Below are 18,556 nucleotides of genomic sequence, written 5' to 3' on the forward strand. Positions count from 1 at the left end.
TACCTGATTCTTTCATATCCTTAAGTACCCACCTAGACCCCATATTTTAAGCCCCAGTCTGCAGTGGCAACTTCTTGCCTAGCAAATGGTTAGAGATGAGCCTTCTCTCCGAAAAGAAAAAGGCCCCAGGGCAGCCTCGGCTATTCCAACATCCAACAGCTCTTGCCTTGAAAGTTTATGTGGGCCCCAGGGACATCTTAGAAGTGGGCCTTCTTGGAACCTGTCCAAGGCATGGGAATGGGATTCTGTCTAATGGAGATAGAGCAGAAGGCCACTGGCATCTGGGCTTATTTGCACCTTACCTTAGCACTGGTTTCCCAAATATACGGAGCCTCTCCTTTGGCCATTTCTATTCCCACAATCCCAAGGGACCAGATGTCCACTTTGGGGCCGTATGACTCTCTCCTGACAACCTCGGGTGCCATCCAGCGAGTGGTCCCGACCATACCCCTCGGTTTACTCTGCTCAGGGCTGAGCACAGCACAGAGGCCAAAATCAGCTGAGGAGAAAAACAAACACTGCTTCAAAGAGGAAACCAAGGGAAACTGTTCCTCAGTCTAAGTCCCAGAATGCAATGCTGAATCAAGGTGGAAAAGGAGCTGTGCTCTTGTGCAGCCTCAGGGCTGCCGCCATGGATATGGGGAATTGTCCACTTAGCAAACCCAAACCATTCACACCGTGGCTTTTCCTCATTCACCTGAAGCTTTAGACTGAACTTCTCTCCCTCTGGAGTGGGCACACACAAGCCAACCTTGACACCTTATTGCTCTCTAGACCTCTTAGCACCTTGCAGCAGTGCCCTGAGCTTGCAGGAGTGCTGCGTGCACTCTCAGCAGCAGCTGGCAGCCGCTCAAAAGCAGCCCCACACCACCTCCCCGCAGCGCTGCACCCGACCAAGAATACCCACCCAACTTGACAGAGCCATCCAGGCCCAGAAGGATATTGTCACTTTTGATGTCTCTGTGGATCACGTCATTGGCATGAAGGAAGGCCAGGCCTTGCAGGCACTGGGAGAGAAAAAAGAAACGGGAAGCCAAAAGTTAGCCTGATCTGATTTCATCACATGCAAAAGGAAACTGCTCCTGAAGATCCAAAGATCTCAAAGGAGCAGTGAGTGGTGGCAAGAGGAAGAGCTTGCTGCTTCAACTCTAGGAGAGCACGATCTTTCCAAGGGAAGACATATTAGTTGCTGAGGGGGAAACATCAGTCGTTGCTCGAGACTGTCCCCTGCAAAGCCAGTGGCAGTGAGTGCTGCTGCAGCTGCTGCGCTTTCCCCATCCGGAGGACAAACAACGGTTTGCCAAAAGAGGAGAAGTCCCTGCCTTGGGTACCAAGGGGATCACTGTCAGCCGGGAGACTGGAGGACAAGGGGTTACAAGGCTGCCTTGACAGCAGACTCAGAAGGAGCTCTTTTGTCATTTTTCAGCAGCAAGCACATGGTGGGGGCCATGCCATCTTTTGAAGCCCAGACCTGTGAGAGACGAGTCTCTCTTTGGCTTTGCCATAGGTCTAAAACTCAGACATCAGCACCTTTGCACTTACAGACAAAGAAGGCAATGCAGAAAGGTTCTGGGCAAAGGCTTGGGGGGGGGCAAAGCACAGAACAGAAAATAAAACTGCAAAAGAGACAGAGAGTTCAACAACAGTAGGTAAGTGTAAAGAAGAGTGCAGTACAGGCAGGGCCACTGGCAGGCACTTCAGTCCAGATGCTCTCGCTTCTCTGAAGCGTAAGAGCAATGCAGAAAGAAAGCTCTGAACACGGAACCACTCACTTAGCAACGCCTTCCAAGGACAAGCCATGCCAAGCCATGCCAAGCACAAGCAGGATCCCTTACCTCCTGGCAGACCGTTGCTATGTGTCCTACAGCCATCGTTTCCATGTGGATCACCTTAGCTAAAGAGCCTCCGTCCATATACTCCAAGACCAGCAGGAGAATCTCATCAACAAGGTAGCTGGAAGATGAAAGCAACAGCGTGGAGATGAATGTGCACAGCTAAACTGCTGTATGGAAGGAAAGATTTCAGCTGAGTTTTGTTTCCAGGTCACTGGTAAATGAAGATGGAATAAAATCAAGACAATCTCCACCTAGGCAATCCAGTGCTTGCAATCTGTGTCTGAATGAGGAAGGCACATCTGTGGAAAAGGAGACAGCTTAGGCGGCAAGCAGGGGAAAAAGACACATTTGTGATGGCCCAGATAAATCTGGAAGTGGACACATGCCAGCAGCTGCTTCATTATCTTCATATACAAATTGCACCATTAACTCCAGCAACAAGGGAACAGATTTCACAGCTTTTACCCAGGGCAGGTGAGCGTGCAGCACTGCAAAACACCCTTTGGAAAACGGTGCATAAAGGACAGTCACAAAGAGGAAAAACAATTCCAAACCTGGCAAACCATGTGTCTCCTAGCCTAGTCTTTTGGAATGCAAGGCAATGGAAAATGGTGGGCCCAGCGCAAGGGAAATCATTTCTCTCATGCTTTCTCAGCACTTCTCCTGCGACACTCAGGAAAAATCAAGCCCCAAAACCTCATAAGGACATGCAGTGAGTGAATGTGCAGGCTGCTGGCTTAGGAAGAGAGCCAGGTTTCTGAGAACAATCTTCAAGTTCTTTATGCCAGGAACCGTTCCTGGGGACAAAACGCAATCTCCTCCCATGCCTGGCCCAGGAGTGGCTTGATGTTAATGGAAAGACCAATTTTCTGCCAGCAAGTAAAGATCTTTTAAACCTTTGCCTTGTGAGTACGGCAAGGAGCATTCCCAGAAAAATCCCAGAAGTACTTACCTTTCAAGGTAGGTGACAATATTTGGGTTCTTGTATTCCCTCATGACCAGGATTTCTTTCAACACCTCCTCGCAGCCCTGGTGCCGGAGATCAAGTTCCTTTACAGCCACCTGCAATGACGTTGAAAGCCATTAGGAACAGACATTACAAGAGCCTCTTTCTCCTTGTGCTCATGGGCCAGGATGCCTTGTCACCTCGGGAAAAAGGGACTCTAAAGCATCAACCACAAGGCGCTAACAACACTCTCTGCACCCACAGGCTTCTCAAATAGACTTGGTTTATCATCACTATTATCATTTACACACGTTTTGTAAGCCCAAAGCAATTCTGCTTCTGTGAAAAGAAATTGAAAGGGCTGGAAATATGCTAGCATTTCTAGGGACTGACCACTGTTCCAGAAACTGCTGCCATTCTTGATTGTGCCCCAATGTAAATGCACAGCTACATTATGGAGAAAATGCTGTCCAAAAAAGAACTCCAAGGCAACTCAAAGTAAAGTTGAGTTTTCTCAAAACTTCCCTAACTTTTATAGTTTGGATTTTGCATCTCTGAAGAACATTCTTGAATGTGGTTTAGACTTGTCATTACTTAGTGGGTTTAAGAAATAATACTCCTTTCTGTGGCAGACACCCTCCATGTTATAGGCGTGGTTTAGGGCTTTTGGATTCCTCATAGACCTCCCTCCAAGCACAGCTCCTGAGCACAGCACTGCAGGTGGATAAGGAGCTACCAGGAAGATGGAGCTGTATTTGTTGAGAGGCAGAAATGAGAAGTCAGGACTCTGAACTTTTAACCCCAAAGAGCAGTGTGGCTCTCCAAGACACCACCATGTCTGTTCCGGACAAATAGCATCCCTGTAATGGAATGTCACCAACACAGAACCAGCACAAGGTTGTATTATTTAAGGCTCTTCATCAACTTCTTCTCATTGACCCATGTGTGCGTGTGTGTGTGTGTGCGTGTGTGTGTGTGTGTGTGAGCCAGGTTCCCTAGGACTGAAATGCAAAACCGCACTCCAGACAAAATCTCTCCTTCCTTAGATCTTGTATTATATTTACAAACCAAATCACATGATGGAAGATAATGGGAGATAATGGGAGATCCCATCTGTGTCTGAACCTGGGCTTAAGAGGAATTGGGCCATTGTTGCCATCAATTACTCTATGCGTATTTATCCAGTAAGTTTGGGCTAGCGTGTCCTTCTCTGAAACACACCACCGCCATCCCTGCATCCCTTCAGGGTGCAAGACAAAGTCTGTCCAAAATGCATTCTGCAGGCTGCCTCTAGGTAGGCTGCTTCTGCGGGACAGCCTTTGCAGCAAGGACAGCTGACCCAAAGCTCTGGCCACAGGTCACATTGCAAGGGAAAGCACTCCAGAGCAGCAAAATCTGCGAGGGCTGTTGGCACTTACCGCTTGTCCTGTGGCAGCGTCAAAGGCCTTATAAACAGTTCCAAAACCCCTAGAAACAGAAGAGTGGCAAGAACAGAGAAGCTGTTCAGTGCTGAGAAGTGAAAGGCAGCCCAGGCAGGAGCTCTCTGCTGCCTGGAGTGTCTGTAAAACACCATGGTTTGCCTACTCTTGTGCCAGTAGCCCAGCAGCCCAGCACCCCTCTGCATGCACCATGTTCAAGTGAAAAGCTCCATCCAACAGGAAGGAAAAGGGCTGCTACAAATCCCAAATGTACACACTAGATTATGGATGTGGGGGTTTTCTTCCCTATTTCCTTTTTGTGCCTGTGTGTGTGCCTTTCCAGGCAACGGAACAGAGAGACCTGCTGGGCCTTCTCACCACTCTCTTTTCATTCTGTCTGCCAAACTCAGGCAGCACCACGCAGCCTTCCTTACTGTCCTGAGCACTGAATATTGTTTTCAGCCAAAGACTGGAAAGAAATGCCACCGACAGCAGTTATCTGACAGCTATCAGGTGGGAAACTGCTCTCTCAGTTTTCCTTCATCAGTGTGGCCCTATGACTTTGAATCATACAAAACCATGTCTCCTAGGAAAAGAAGCCAAGTGGTGCCACACGCTTGAGGGACAGGGCGGCTTCCAGGTCCTCCTCCTTGAGGCAGGCAAGAAATTGTCAGCATCCAGTTACCTTTGATGATGCCTTGTGATCAGTAGTGAGAAAGGGACAATCTAAAGCCGGGGTCAGAAGATGCTTGCAGCTGGCCTGACTTCCCACTTGATACTGCACCAGCAAAATACCTGGCCCATGCAGAAGTAAGCTTGGCTGCACTCACCCGCTACCAATAAGTTTCCATCCAGTGTATTTCTTCCCTGGATCTCCCACGCTCACAACACTCCCTGAAAGAAACAAAACACAAGAGCAAACTTCAAAGGAGAGATACCGACTTGCAGGAGATCTGAAACTCAGCTCCACTCTCCGGGACTCTGAGCAATTTATGGTCAGTTGGCAACAAGAACAACAGCAGCAGCAGCCCCAGCAAGGCAGGCAGCTCTGTGGCACACGTGGCCTGCACAGAGTCTGATTCTCCACGCTCCTTTGAAGGGTTACCTTGAGAGGAAACTAAGCCCATGGAGAAACCATCAGAGCAGACCGACATCAGAAAACAACAGGCACCAAGGCAAGTAGTTGTCATTTACAAATAAGGAGAGCTGAAAAATCAGGACCCTTCATTTCCTTGGGAATACACACTCTCTTTTGAGATTCAGCAAAAGATTTCCTACTTCCAAAGACTAAATGCACTCTGGGATCTGGGATGAATTTTTATCAACAGCTGCTTTTTGCAGAGCAGAAAGAATATTGCAAAGTGAATTCCAGGAGCGTAGGGGACCTTGTCTACCTCTCAGCATTTTGCCTAAAGAATGCCTTGCCACTTCTCAAGAACAGCAGCTCATGCTATAACCAAGAACAATGGCTGGAAGAATTACGATGCTCTTCATTGCTGAGCAGGCTAAGTTCTGAAGATGACTTTGCCCATTCCCCATGGGCAGTGAAGAAATTAAGGTACTTGTCTTCAGCCTGGGCTGCAGCAGTCTCTAGCACTGGACTCGGCCTCTTCAGCACCACCCACGTGCCCCATCTTCCCAAATGGGCACAGTCGAGATGGGTAACAAGGACAGCGCCGCTCCTCAGGCGCTGCCGTGGCACAGACTGCTGCCCAAGTGAGACGCTGATTCTTTCACAAGTCCAGGCAAAGCTGTGCCAATGGGGAGGCAGCTAAATCCTCACAGCTCAGGAAGGCTCCAGCCTCTGCAGTCATGCCAGCCATCAGTAGCAGGGCAGGTAGGACAAAAAGCTTGGCAAAGCTCACCAATGGCCACAGACAACCACTGTGAAGAAGCCAGAGTCAGACTGAGTCTCATTACAAGCTGATGCCCCACTCAAGACAGACCATGACTGCCACTGAGTCCAGACCCACACAGGACTGGATCAATGCCCCTTTTGTCCCAACAGTTGACGGCAGACTCTGAGTAAACTGGGCTCTGTTCAGTACCCAACCTGCTATTCTCTGACAGCCCTGCCCTGGCAGCTGTTACGTGCAAGAAGCAACTTGGTTGTACTGCAGAGTCACCAAGGCCATGGTGTGCTTTCCTAGAGCATGATCTGAGCAGGGATTGAGGGCAGGGCTTGGCTGTCCAGGAATATTTACAGGCCGGGCATTAGCTGTGACAAAGTGGCCGGTACCAGGGGAACGTGCAGCAGAGGGGCTGCAGGCTTGCTCCTGAGAACTGCCTGCAGGGCACTTTTATCTCACTGTGCCACATAGATGCATTGTCTCTTTGATGCATCTTCCTAAGCATACAAGTAAAATATCAAAGAGGGATTGTAAAAGAAGTCTCCTGTTTTTCTTCTTTTAGTGCACTTGGAAAACCCCTCTTCCTCTCTGACTCCTAAGGATCCTTGTAAGAATATGGTATTTTAACTTCTGGGGCCTACTGAAAAGACCTCTTCTTCTCCTATTTCTGCTGTCACCTGATACCCTGTTCAAGGAGGTTGGGCTAACCAAAATATAGAATTCTTATCAAAACCAAGTGCAGAAGGAAGAGGAAAAGTCCTAACTGTCATCAAAGCAACACCAGTATGAAAGCAGCCACACAGCCAAGCAATTTCTCTGAAGTGTTTGGTCTCCAATGACTGGTGACAAGACAGGAGTCGAAAGGCAATCTAGGACGCCAACAGTTAGGATCCATTTAGCCAGACTAGCGCACACACATGTTCCCTGGGTCATTTGCTAGGTCGCAACCATCAGTTGCCACACACTCCCAGCTGCCCTCTAAGGCAAAAAGAATGGCCCAAAGGGCTCCCTGGCTGCCTCTGAGTGCCACAGTGGCTTCTGTAGGGAATCCAGAATGTCTGTCTGACACCAGAATGAGGAGGAATATGCGGTAGTACAGCAGGCACACACACTATAAGACACAGCTTGTTCGGACAAAGGATGTACAGGACGTACTCAGCAGCTTCAGGTAATGCTTCTCTCTCAGCTGCTCTGACTCCTGCCTTGGGCAGGACGAACTGCTCCTGCTCAGGTTTTCAGGCTGTGGAGGGAAGGCTCCTTTGGAAGATGCTGCTGCAGCGCCCACGTCCATCTGGAACAAGAAATTGGTTGGTGTCACAAAGGTGGCTGGCAGAGATGCCCCAAAGAGCGCATATCAAAGGCAAGCCCTTAGGAACAACACTTGTGTTAGGCTGCAAGCTGAGCTGTCAACTCTTCCAGCTCAAGTCCAACTCCACCAAGCAGGCAGAGACTACAGCTTGTCACAGCCAGCCCTAGTAGAGACTGTGGAAGGGAAAGAACAAGTTTCAATTTCACCCTGTCCTGAGGACTGCATTCACCATGGACAGGGACAACTTGTTCAGAATCTGTGTGGGTCACCATGTTGACCTGAACAAAGCCCCAAAAAGAAAGCGAGCACTAGGAGGCCAGCAGAAATACATTCTGAGCATTGCTGGCCCACAGCCAAAGCACTAGCCCTGCTGCCCAGGGCAGCAGCTGAGATTCAGCAGCCCAGGAAGTGTCCTTCTGAGCAGCTGCAATGGAGACCACAGCACATGGCAGCCAGAGGCATTGCCTCCATCCTCCTGCTGCTCTGCAGGGGAAAGGTGAGAAGGGCAGAGACCACTTGTTGCATGACTGCAGTGCCTACTGCTCTTTCACTCACCTGCTCTTGCTCTGCCAGCCTGTACTGCAGCATCTGCTGCATCCTTTTCATTTCCTTCTTGTGTCTCTCTTCCATTGCCTTCATCTTCCACTCAGCTTCCTGCACCACTGCCTGCAGCTCATCCTGGATATTTTGTCAAGAAAATTCTTACTAGCACCTGCCATCAAGTGGCAGGCGGCATCCAACCATGCTCAGGTTTCTCCTTTCCCAGTCTCAAAAGACCTTCCATTCAGAAGCACTTCCTTCAGCTCCTCTACCCAGCTCCAACCCCTCCATCCTAACTCTTCTTCCTGCTGCTCAGCGCTGGAGCCTGTCACGCTCTGTGCTTCCAGTGCCTGCAGTAGTCCTTCCCTCCCCTTCCCTGACATGCAAACTTCACGTCCCCATTACTGCCCTTCCCTCTGCTACCTGCCTGGTCAGGCTCACCTGCCAATCTTCCTGCTGTTCCTCCAGCTCCTGCCTCAGCAGCTCTACCTCCCGCTGCCTATGGTTAAGCTTCCGCTGCAGCTGGTGCACCCTTCGTAAGAGAGTAGCCTCCTGGTGCTGGAGCTGCACAGGAACAAAGAGAAGATGGCATTAAACTTCCCACACAACACTTGTGTGGCAAGCAAGGTTGATGTGCTCACACTTTCCCAAAAGCATTTTGTTCTTTTTCTCTTGTTGAACTAGGGACAGCTAAGGGACAATCCCACCCAGACAGTGTCCAGGAAAGCGGTGCCCAGAAGGAGCCCAGAGGAGCCCAAAACAACACAGAAACTCTCTTTGCACACGTGTTGCCTCTTGGCTGGCTCTAGTTTTTATCTTTTCTTGTTCAGCTTGCATGATGGCAACTTCCTCCTTCAACTCAAGCAACCTTTTCTCCTGCTCCCTCTGTACCTCTGCCACCCGGTTTTCCCTTTGCTCCAGCTGCTCCCAAGCCTCCAAACGTTGTTGTTCCAGCTGCCTTTCCTGATGAGAGGAAGAGACACTTCCAGATGAAGGCCCAGCCCTTCTCCCCAAGGAAAACAAGGGAAGTTTCATCATACCCACAACCCTCCTACTAAAGAGTTCACAGTAGTGGCTTTGTGCCCTCCACAACTCCTGTCCTAACGAGAAACTTAGGAGGAGGGTCAGCAAGTGGAAGGAAAGGAGACGTCACCTTCCTTCACCACTTTGACGGCTGCCTGTTTGATCAAGCCCCTCCCTTCTCAGGATTTTTGCCTCTTCTCAGAGGCTGTGTTCTCAATGTCCCCCTGTCCTTTGATCAAGGAAAAGCTGCAGATGGACTGCAGGATGACGACGAGGCCAGCACCCCCATGCCTTAGTCACAAGACAGGCCACCAGCTGAAATACCAGCAACATGGAGCCTGCTGTGAATGCTTCAAGGCCAAAGGGAAGACCTCTGTCCACCGTGCAAGGACAGAAAGCAAGGAACCCAGTTGCTGGGACTACAGTTGGCAGCAAGGTCAGCAGACTGCTGCATGGCAGGAGGGCATTGGAAACATCCTGCCCCTTCTCTGCTGCCATGCTTTGTGTGGTCAGCACCCAGCCTCCAGGGGACCTTGGCTTATTCACACCCTGAAACCGTGGCTGCATTCAGTGTCCCAGCAGCTCCCTCTGGCCATTCTCAGCCCCTCAACTCTGAGCCCTTGAAGCCCTCTGCTGCCTGGCCCAGCAACAGCTGGCCTACAGCAGAGGCTTGCCACCGTGCCACATACTCAGGCTTCTATTCTCCTATGCCAGCCCACCAAGCTTGCCTGAAAAATTCGGGTGCATATTGTTTCCTACCTGTTCTTGCAGGAGCTTCCTCTTTTCCTCTTCCTGAGCAGATTGCCATAGTCTCAGACCCCTGCTGAACTGCTCTTCTACAGAGCGGAGCTGCTGAGCCATTTCTTCCAATTGCTGCTTGCTGAGAGATCTTAGAGCTTGCAGCTCCTGACGAAGGCCCCTCACATCCTCTGCAAGCACAAACAACACTCAAAGACTCCTCTGACCTTAAGCCCTTTCCGTTTTAGCCAAGGAGGGACCTGTTCCCAGCTCCTTCACTCCTCGGAAGCCCTGCGGACAGAGCTGCCTTTGGAGCAACTGCACGAGGCAGGGCCATCACCAGACACAAAGCGCACGAGGCTCTCACCAAGTATCACCTCCTTGGCCTGCATGGCTGTGCGAACTTGGCCTTCCAGATGGTTCCTGGTGATCTCCAGCTCCGATACCTGCTGCTGAGCCTCCAACAGGCTGCATTGCAAGCTCTGCTTCTCTGACCTACAAGTTGTGGAAATGAAGAGAAATTGTTCCTGGCACACACGGACACTTTTTCCAGTACGATGTGCCTTAAGATCCCGACACCTGAGGATGGAGAATGGCTGGCGTGGAAACTCAGATCCAAGACTGTTTCTACCACTTCAAATAGCATAGCAGGCCCCTCCAGGTGGTTGGCCAGCCTTCCCCCATGACTTAGCCCTGCTCAGAAAGGCCAGCTGAGTTTGATCTCAGCAGCCAAAGCTCAAATTGCCTTTCCCTCACATATCCCACAAGGGTGGCTGTGTCCACAAAGTCTCTGCCAAAGAACAAAAGCCCAGCCTCTGCTCACAGCCCTGAGCTCATCTGCATTTCCAAGTCACTCTGCAGGGGGACAGAACACAGTGTTCTCCTGGCTGACTCGTCAATGTTTAATGCCATTCATAGTGTACGTAGAGATACTTCATTTTCCAGAGACTCTCTAAGGTAAAGAGACCAAAGCTATGCACTGCACCATAGGTAAACACACCAGCTTCTAGCAGCATGAGAAAGGAACCGGAGCTAGGATTAGATCTGAACAAGAACTATCTTGGAGGAGGGAAAGGTATCCTGCCATTTAAATTACTGGAATTTTATGAGCAAGAACAATTGTGACTATTTTTTTTTTGGCTAATTAAGCCAGCAGTGCTCACTAAGTTTTGGCCCTCTTTGAAAAGGAAGAGGGACCAGCCAAATGGGCCTTGACAAGTTCCAGTGGGTGGGTGGACAAGTGAGCAAGAATCAGTGCTCAGCTAGAATCCTCAGAGACACTCAGGAAGTTTCAAGACATTTCCCTTCTGCTGCTGCTGCTCAAAAGCAACTCCAAGTCCTGCACCATACATCACAAGCATTAGCTCAGAAATGTCTTCCATAATGTCCTACCCAGGGTCTCCTCCCTGCCTTTACCTGGCCTCTCCCAGCTGCTCCGAAAGGCCTCGTAGCTCTCGCTCCGTGGCTGCCAGTTGGGCTTGCAGGGCAGCGTTCTCTCGTGCCAGCGCTGCCTTCTCGCTGCACACCTGGGACAGGATGTGCCCTTGGCGAGAGAACTCCTGGAGCAGCTTCTCCAGATGCCTGTGAGCTGGCCGCTGAGGGCAGCAAACCTGGAAGCAGAGGGGGGCACCATTTTTCAAGAAGAACAACAACACAGTCTCGGGCTTAGCTTGCTGCCAGAAGCAACATTTTGGGCAGTCTTGCTAAGGGAAGCTCCCTCTCCCACGGGTGCTGCCTAGGAATAAGATGAGCGTACTTTTGGCACTGCCTGAGGAACCTCTTCTTTCCGCAGATCTCTCTGCACCTGTGATTCCTCCTCTGGCTCTGCTGCCACTTCAACCGTCCTCTCGAGTGAGGAGTGGCGGTTTCTCCCAAATGCAGCCAACTCCTTCCATCTGCAACAGGGGCACACACAAACAAGCCCTTCATAGCAACACAGCCTCCTTGCAAAACCACGACTACACACGATGTCCCACATAGGGCATCCTCAGGGACTTGCAACAGCCCTCTAGATCCACCTCAAGAGAATGCTGGAATGGCCTCGCTAGAGCAGCAATGCTCTTTGTCATTCCTGCAGGTGAAAGAGTCTGAGGAAAGAGTCTGAGGAAGTCAACAAGCTTCCAGAAACCACAGAAACACTTCCAGAAAGCTCAGGATCTCTCAGCTTAACAGCTTCCTGCCTGCTAGGCCTTACGCTCCTCTCTGATACACTGGCTACTGCACTTGCAAAAGTCCCTTCGCTAAGTCAGGCTTGCTAAGTCCAGATGAGTCCAGCCACAATTACTCTTGCTTTCACTAGTGCAACAAGGAAAGAGCCTGAGCTGATCTGCACTTCCAGGTCATTCTGCAGGGGGACAGAACACAGTGTTCTCCTGGCTGACTCGTCAATGTTTAATGCCATTCATAGTGTACATAGAGATACTTCATTTTCCAGAGACTCTCCATGGTATAGAGTAAAGCTATGCACTGGGCCATAGGTAAACACACCAGCTTCTAGCAGCATGAGAAAGAAACCAGAGCTGGGATTTGATCTGAACAAGAACTGTCCTGGAGGAGGGAAAGGTATCCTGCCATATAAATTACTGGAATTCTGTGAGCAAGAACAATTACGACATTTGTTTTTGGCTAACTAAGCCAACAGCGCTCACTAAGTTTTGGCACTCTTTAAAAAGGAAGAGGGACCAGCCAAATGGGCCTTAACAAGTTCCAGTGGGTGGGTGGACAAGTGAGCAAGAATCAGTGCTCAGCTAGAATCCCCAGGGACTCTCAGGAAGTCGCAAGACCTTTCTCTTCTACTGCTGCTGCTCCAAAAGCACCTCTAGGTCCTGCTCCATACTTCACAAGAGCTAGCTCAGAAAAGTCTCCAGATTTTCACCACGACCCTCAGGCTCTGATGGAGGAGGTGGGCATGAATTTCCAACCCAGTAATCAAAGGATCCCTGCATGGTTTAGGTTGGCAGGGATCCCTGGAAGCTTCTTGCCCAGAATTTAGCTCCAAGCCCCTGGGATCAGCTATGCCATCTGGAAAGGCTGCTCAAGGCTCAATCTAGCTGGGGCTTCCAAATTTCTAGAGGTGGAATGTGCACAAGCTCTCTGAGAGGCTTCTTCTGCTGCATGATTGCCTTTGGGGTTCAATGCTTCTTTTTAGGCCCAGCCTGAAGCTCCCTTGCTCCTACTCTGCTCCAGTTTGCAATGCTTCTTGTCAAGCTTGGAGGAGCGAGTCCCAGGAGGCAGCTATGCTGCAGCTCAGTCAGCAGCCAGACCTGCCCATGGGCTGCCTTCCCCCGACACTGCTGAGCCAGTCAAACCATGACAAAGTCAAATTGGTTCTTTGACGCTGGGCCTCCTAAAGCCCAGCAATGCCCACCCCTGATCAAAGAAAGTGAGAAAGCCTAGCACACACCTGAACTCCAGGGTGCTTTGCACTTGATCCCTGTTCTGCTGCTGCTCCACCTTTCTTGCCTGGGCCGAGGAGTCCTGACTGGCAAGAGTCTCTCCTGTTGGGGCCTGCAGGGAAGGAGCAGGGGAAAAGCACAAACAAGCAATAAAAGCAGGGATGTTGGCTCCTGAGAGCTGGCAGAAGCAGCAAGCGGAGACACAGGTCACCTGGGGGCAAAAGCTGTTGTGTCTTGGTGTTGATGGGAGTAACCACATAACTCTTGAGTTGCTGTGAAAGTGTCTGAATAGAAGCAGGGAACATTTCCCTGCTCAGTTCTGGTCAACTGGCTTCCCCTCAGGATTTCAAGTACTGGGGAGAAGCCAACAGGAACTGCCTTCCAGTCTTTCAGAGACAGACCTTGTCTCTGCCATGCAGACACTGACATGGACTTTCATTTGGCCTGCCAGGCTGGCATTCTGCTGCAACAGACCAAGCCCAAAGCTTGCTCCACTATTCTCTGACACCAGGAATGTCAAGGGTGCCCTTCCCACTCACCAAACCATGGACTTGACTCCTTCCACGTTTCAGGCGACCTGCCGGAGGCAAAGGAAAATGAGCCAAGTGCTGTTGGAAAACCCTCTGTCCCTTAGTAGTCAGTGCCTCCATTGTAGCTCACTGTCCACCATACAACTCAAGCAGCTTTTGTTTCCTCCCTATCCCAGATTTTTTGTTGTTGTTGTTTTTTTCCTAAACTGCATGCAGTATTTCCCTTTTTGCACTTTCTGGAAACAATTCCTTAGAAAAGCTTCCCCCAAACGCCTCTTAGCGCTTGCACTTCTCTTTGGACACAGCACAGGCCCAGCTCCAGGGTTCAGGAGCACACACAAAGTGCTCAGCATTTGCCCTTCAGAGCAAAGCCAATCACTATCATAGCACACTGAGGGGGTCCAGTTAGACAAGCACATCCCTTGTATGTATCCTTATGGCATCTTTATGGCACTTTTGTTCCAATATGCAGCCCCAAGGGAACAACTTCTACTTACGTCTCAGACCATTAAATAGTTTGCGGCATGACACAGATGAAAAAGCCCTGCCGACTGCTCTACGGACTTGCTCCATCACTTCAGCAGGGCTGCTCAAGTCCGCAGGCCGAAACACAAAGACAGAGAAAACCCTCACTTGCACGGACTGTGCAAGGAAGAGAAAAAAAAAAGGATACCCGCAGCAACCCGCGGACTGTACAAGAAGAAAGGAAAAAACAAAAAGAGACACGTGTACGTGTCTGCACGCCCTACAACTGCAGGGAAAAGAAAAGGATGCCTGCACGAGTCCACAGACTCCTACAAGAGCAGGCAAAGAAAAAAGACTCCCTTTTCAGGGCACAGACTGCTGCCTGAGAACACCTCAATACAGGGCCCTCCTGCAACGAGCACGCCAAGAGCTGCTCTGGACGCTGAGGCCTTGCCTGCACCAGGGCAACTTCCCCTTGACAGCGCTGTGACGTGGCAGCCCGCCGCTGACATCACAATAGCAGCCGCTCTATTGGGTCTGTGAATTCATGCATTGTGGGAAATGGAGAAATGGAAAATTCCACAGATGCTGAAGGGTTCAATCTGCAGCCTTGGAAAGAGCTTGCGTTAATGTAATGATGACAGTACACAGAAAGGAGTTACCTAAGTGAATCTTTGGAGTTTCCTGGAAGGAAGAAGCCCTGGGACAGCAAGCAGCATTCCCAGGCTGCTCTCAGGGGGAAAGTCCCAACACATTGAGGACTCTGAATGAATGGGTGAATATTGATTGTGAGCTACATTGGACTGCAATGGCAAGGTTCTGGCCACAAAAGTAAGGGACACTCAGTGTACTCGTGTCAAATTTCTGCATCTTTCTGGGAACCAGAGGAACGCTGCCTCCTCCTGTGAGGAACTCAGCTTGGGAAGCAACCCTTCCCTCTGCTTTGGATTTTGTCTTTTTCATTCGGGACAGCAGCTGTGTGTAACACCAGTCGAGCCTGCCTCCAGCCTGGCTGACTGGACCCTGTCAGTAAAGGAAGAGCCAGAAGCCTGCAGAGGAGGCAGTGGTGCTTGAGAAGGCTTTGTGCCCTGCCAGCTCAGCGCAGGCCTGGCAATCAGACGCCCTGAAGCCTGCCCTCCATGGCAAGATTCCCTTGCTCGTCAGGCTGCGCTTAAGCTGTGAGTTGCCCTGGCGCTGTGCGTTGCTCTGGTGCTGTTGCGGACGGACGGACAGACGGACGGACGGGCCCGTCTGTGGCTTGGCCCTGCTCCGCAGCCGCCCGAGGCTCTCCCCCCTCACGGAGGGGCCCCGCCCCGCCCCGGGCGCCCCCTGGCGGCTGCCCCGCCCTGCCCGCCCCGCGCGGGGGCGCCCCCTTCCCATGGCGCCCCCAGCGGCAGCCGCCCCTCCCTGCAGGCACGGAGCGGCATCGGGCCCTGCTGCTCATCCTGTCACTTGTGTCCCTTCTCTGCCAACAGCCAGAGGGCTTGAAAGGAAGCCTTCTTCAACCGTTTCCCTCTGTGTCAGCTGCCCCCTGCCCAGCGAGGCAAAGATTTAGTTTCAGATAAGCATTGAACAAGTGAGAGGTGTGGTTCTTTAAAGCCCGGGAAGAGTGGATTCCATCCCTCTGCCCAGGGGGATGAGCCCAGGAAGAATTGCCCCACCCTGGACCATCATGGGGTGGCTTCATGGAGTGGCAGCCCAGGGAGTTCAGATTGGGTTTGAGCCCCTGGGGTTTCTCCCTTGCTATGTTCCTATTAGACCCCAACCCTAAAATTCCACCCTGGTTCTGTCCCATAAACCCACCACCTTGTCTCTGTTTGGGGTTCTCTGTCTCTGGATTTAAGCTGAGTTTGTTCCTGTGTTGAAGAAATGGTTTTCTGTCACCGTGAAAACTCAGCTTCTGAGCTTGCTCACATGCTTTTCTAAAGACTTTCCCAGGACAGCAACTGTAAACATAGAGATGTGTACATTCTTTCTGATACACATCTTGTGATGGACATCTCACGGCCAGTGCGGTTGGGAAAGTGTTATCCTGACCATGGTCCTAATCCCTGGCCGTGGTCAGAAACCTCTAAATCCTGGGAGAAGAAATAAACTCTCTCTTCCTTTCACCACACCTCCAGCTGTGTCCATGTGATCTATTCACCTCCAGTGGCAACAGTTTCCAGAGATCAGGAAACTGTTACAGAGCAGGAGATTGTCTGGTGGAGTCCCATGCTGGTCACTGGTAAACTGTAGCCTCCCTGGACACGATGATGCCACCCCAGAACCCTACACCTCCGCTTTGCTTTGTGGGGGCCCAAGCTCTGCCCTGAAGGTCACCCTACGGCATCCAGAATTGCCCGTGCCAGAAGAGCCCCCTACGTTCTCCCACCGGTTGTCATTACTGGCTCTAAAGCACCGCCCAGCTCTGGTAGGAGAAACAGCCCGTGGCACAGTGGGTGCCTGCCCTGCCCAGCCAGGGCTCTCTGCCAGAGCAGCAGCAGCAGCAGCGCTTGCCTTGGCTTTACCTGGGAAGCCAGAAGCCTCTGTAAAACTTCCATGTCCTACATCAGTAGGAGTAAAGTACGTGGTCTGTTTTGAAATTTTCCATTTCAGAGGCTTTAATCAGATGAAATCGAGATCTTTGACAGAAGATTGGTTGCTGATTGCAGCCAGGCTGGAAGATCTCCTTCAGAACCATACATAGTACCATCTAATGGGTGTCATCACCATATTTGAAGTTTGTTTTAAAGACTTGGATTTCAATTTCTTTCCAAATTTATTATTTTTCCTTCGGACAGCTGGGGATAGAGCTCAGGAGAAATAAGGTTCTAAATGACAACTTACTCCCTGTCCCTCATGCCCCTGTCTGTCTGCAGAGCAGCACACCAGCAGCAGAACCTCCTGTGGCTTGCTCTGTGCCTCCAGAGGCTAAAGGGGAGCCAAAGGACAACAATCCCACACGTGTTGTCAGTCCAGGGCCTGAGCATCCTGAACCAGTAAGGGGTAGCTTTGGTTGGTCCAGTGCAAAGCTTTGGCGCAGCGCAGAACTGCAAGCTTCTGATCAGGCAGCATTTGCCCTTAGTGGCTGAAGATGCTGAGGGCTGGAGTCCTGCCATGACCTGCCTCTTCAGCCCTGCCACTGACACGTGGGAAGTGGGGTCTGAACTTTGACATGCAGAGAGGGCTCAAGCACCTGCTCCTTTTTCCCCCTGCGTGTCCCTGCAGAGGAACATCTTTCATGCAGTTACAGAAGCTCAGTGTGCTCAGTTCCTGATGAACGTGTGATGCAAAGGGCCTTGTTAAGAAGGTCAAAAGCACAGGCAATATATTAGAAAGTCAGAAGATTTATCCTTCTTATAGACCAAGATAGCCAAGTCATTCCCTGCACATATTCTCCTCAAATTCTTTCAGTCGTCTGCTCTCTTAGGTCATGTTTGTTCTGCTGCTTTGAATGAACTGATTGTACTCGATTCGTACCAAAGGCTGGGGCTAGAACTGCTTGGGACTGATAATGAACCAGCTTTAGACATTAACAAAGACCATGGGAATAGAGCCTGTAGGCCGAAGGTTAGCAAGCCTGTACATACATGGTTATGCTTCCAGAATGTTCTTAGTTCTCTCCCCTGATTGGTTGTTGTTTGCTGCATTAGTTTTCATATTCCTAATCCTGGATTGTCATTGGAACCCTGCCTTCAGAGCTACCCTCAGATCTTCCATATATATACACCATTGTAGTCACCCCTTTTTCACCTTTTGTGGTGGACCCTGTACTGTGTGCTTGCCTTTTGTTTTTGTTATTTTGCCATTAAAGTGGTTTTACTTTTTGGGTCACCCAATCATGCCTATCTTTTTACTTGCCACACTTCCCTCAGCTGGCCTGGGACTGAGGTCGCAAAAGCAGAAATGCGACACCAAAGCACAAGATGTAGAATCATCTAAACTGAACACAGAAGCCAACTGCCTCTGTCAGACCACCTTCACCTTCTAGATCACTTTCAAGATGTACATTGAGGTGTTGGAATGATTATTGCCCAAGATTCCCTTTCTGGCTGCAGGCTCTGGAGCTCCTATCTCTGAGTTCACCCAGGGCTGTGGTCCCTAACAATTCCTGGTACTATCTGCAGTTTGCCTTGAGTGGGGACAATGGTCTAAGTGAAAACCCAGCCAATGGCACAACACTCTAGTCCTCAAGGAAAAGAAAGGACAAGTTGTAAAGGTCACAAACCATTTCTTCTGGTTTGCTGCAAGAGTCTTGCTGCACACACATTGTTGAAAGCAAAGAGAAGCTGCAGTTGGTGGCACATCTTGTGGCAGAAGCGCAACCTAGCTGTCCAGTAAAGAGAAGAGCTTGAAAAGAACAAACATGACTGTGGAAAAGGTTCTTGGAAAACTGAGAAAGCTTTCCCACAGTGAAATGAAAACAGAAAGAAACAATCCATGATGTTCACATGTAGGAATTCCTTTCTTTATAAGCTCCCCTTTTCCATGTTGCACAAGCTCTACATCACATTAATTCCAAATT

The sequence above is a fragment of the Poecile atricapillus genome, chromosome Z, assembly GCF_030490865.1.
Source record: "Poecile atricapillus isolate bPoeAtr1 chromosome Z, bPoeAtr1.hap1, whole genome shotgun sequence".
Lineage (NCBI taxonomy): Eukaryota > Metazoa > Chordata > Aves > Passeriformes > Paridae > Poecile > Poecile atricapillus.